This window comes from Macrobrachium rosenbergii, chromosome 56, assembly GCF_040412425.1.
Source record: "Macrobrachium rosenbergii isolate ZJJX-2024 chromosome 56, ASM4041242v1, whole genome shotgun sequence".
NCBI lineage: Eukaryota > Metazoa > Arthropoda > Malacostraca > Decapoda > Palaemonidae > Macrobrachium > Macrobrachium rosenbergii.
In genome coordinates, this window is record NC_089796.1 from 66,326,363 (window position 1) to 66,328,862 (window position 2,500).

At 38.1% G+C, this 2,500-nt stretch overlaps 1 protein-coding gene across 5 annotated transcripts in view; it reads right to left on the minus strand.

Moving 5' to 3' along the window:
- LOC136836568 (alanine racemase-like) overlaps positions 1-2,500 on the minus strand; it is a 165,155-nt gene that overhangs the window by 34,747 nt on the left and 127,908 nt on the right. The window lies entirely within an intron of this gene.

The window sequence follows — 2,500 nt, forward strand, 5'->3', positions numbered from 1 at the left end:
CAGCGTGTGTTATGGTTCAAAACTTCTTAGATAAGAAGGAACTCTGGCAGGATTAGAAGGAGATGAGGGGGGGGGAGCTTATAAGAACGTGAGTAGGGAGAGAGGAGCTTAGTACAATACAAAGACATATTCAACGAATGTTAATGTTCTTTCTTTGAGACGACTTCCATAACAATATCTCTGGTCACTGACACGGGGAGAAAGTGTGTTGTCATACACGGACGATGAATTGAGCGACAGGTGAACAAGTAACAGGTGTTGCTATTATTGCACAGCCAAGATCTAGTTTCGTGTAACGCCAGTATTTACAAGTTCTTAAAAAAGCTTCAAGTCCATGGAGCTGCAAGGATGTTATGGTCTTTATTCCACCATACAATAAAGGTGGTTTTCACACTTGCTTAAGACTAGGTGCTTTAATCTTCAATTCTCTCCAATTTTAGCTCACCTAGTAACAAAATACACATAGCATCGACGCAGTACAACTGATGTGCTACTCTCTATATGCCGCTAATCAGCCTAGGGTGCTACTCGCAATCTGCAGGTTAACATTTCACATTTTCACCTTTGATACAATGAACTCAAAACTCAAAGTCGGTCCCAAATAAATTGAAATCTGTGTGAGTGATATAAACTCCCAGGAATCTGTAGCACAACATTACTCATGCTTTTTAATTCATTGGTTCATTGGAACATCTGCAAGCATTCTTAATTATGTTCCCAAAACTCGCTTATCCCAATTCAACATCAGGCTGAAGTGTCAAGAAAATTTAATTCGTCTGAGTTTTAGAGCAAAGGCGTTGTTCTTGCGCGAAAGTCACTGGCAATCTTACCCAGGCGAACATGTCATACAGTTTGCTTCAGGCTATCCCTTCTTCATCGCGCGTCAAATACAGTCTCTTGCAATTCTTTTTTTGCAACGCCTTTCAAAGGTCTTGGCATAAATGAAGCACAAGAGATTTTATCGCGTCATGAGCACTCCGTAGGCCTTTCGAGAAGATGAAAGTTTCCCAAGAACAGAAACACTGTTTACGCAATCACTTCACACAAACATATCACAGTGGAAAAACATTCTTAAGTGTCCCTTCCAGTCTTTAGAGGTTGACTACACCAGTGTCTAACCTGGAAGGCAGATCACAGTGTGAGCCTTGGTGACTTCCCTTCTGGGGTACAATTTCCCGAGGAGTCAGAAGGGGCACCGTAAGATTCAATCTTTCTTCCATTTCTGTAAAATGGCAAAGAATTGTTCTTGTGCTTTAACCGTCTCGGTTTCCTTGTCATAACACCAAAGGAGACGAGGTAGCATATGCCTAATTATGGCGGCTTCCACTTGAGGAATGCAATCCTGTTACAATTGGGTTGTTTTCACAGTAACTGTCTCTACAACGTCCTAACAAAATGAAAGAAGAAGAAGAAAGTTAAACAATAAGGACTGAGCAAGACCTGCAGTAAAGAAGAGGCGCTGAGAAGGCCACCTTCGTGATGAGCAATAATGTCCCCTAAATTTCATTAAGGTTTACGTCATTCGTTAAGTTATTGATTCACAGCGATGGAATGTGGTCGTTACAACGACGAACTTTTGTAGGCCATTGCGTAAAAGTGAAGTGACGCACTTATTCCGTGGAATTAAGACACTGTGTAATTACATATTTACCTAAATTAACATGCCCCATTGTGTCTATACGAACACATTCTCAGAAGAATTAGCTAAATACGCACACGTGGCATTTATAAACTTACACGCTTGAGTTTATACTAGCGTGTACAATAATTTGTTAGCATGCACACAATATATATATATATATATATATATATATATATATATATATATATATATATATATATATATATATATATATATATATATATATATATATATATATATATATATATATATATATATATGGGGTATCCATAAAGCCATGGTGCAATTAAAAATACTTGTGGTTTCTTAACTATACACGATAGAATTAATCTGTAAAAAGGATGAGAAAGCTTGATGTGTCTAGTTTTTCTGTTCCTCTGAAGTTTTATTTATAATATTTGTTTTATCAAATATTTGTCGCAATTTCTGAAACTTAAAAATTACTTCTTTTACAAAACTGCTGTTGACTCATGGCTTCACTAGTAGAGAAAGTAAACTGTTCTTTGGTTGGCCGAGCTACTGTCACTGTCCAAAGGAGGTTTACAACCCACTTCAATAAAGCAGCACCGCACAGGAATTGCATAGCCAGGTCGACGAAGGAACCGTAGCGTCTGTAGAACAATCCTTCGGAAAAAGTCCGAGAAAAAGTCGAAGAGGAGGCTTCCAAAATCTACCGTGCATAAGATTCTGCGGAAAAAGACTTGAAATGAAAGCGTACAGATTCTAAATGCATCAAAAGCTGTTAGAGGACGATTATCTTACACTACTGACTTTCTGTAATCAGCTCAGTGAAAGCATTCATACTGATTATGCATTTTTTAATAATCTAATGTTCACTGGTGAAGCAACGTTCCACAC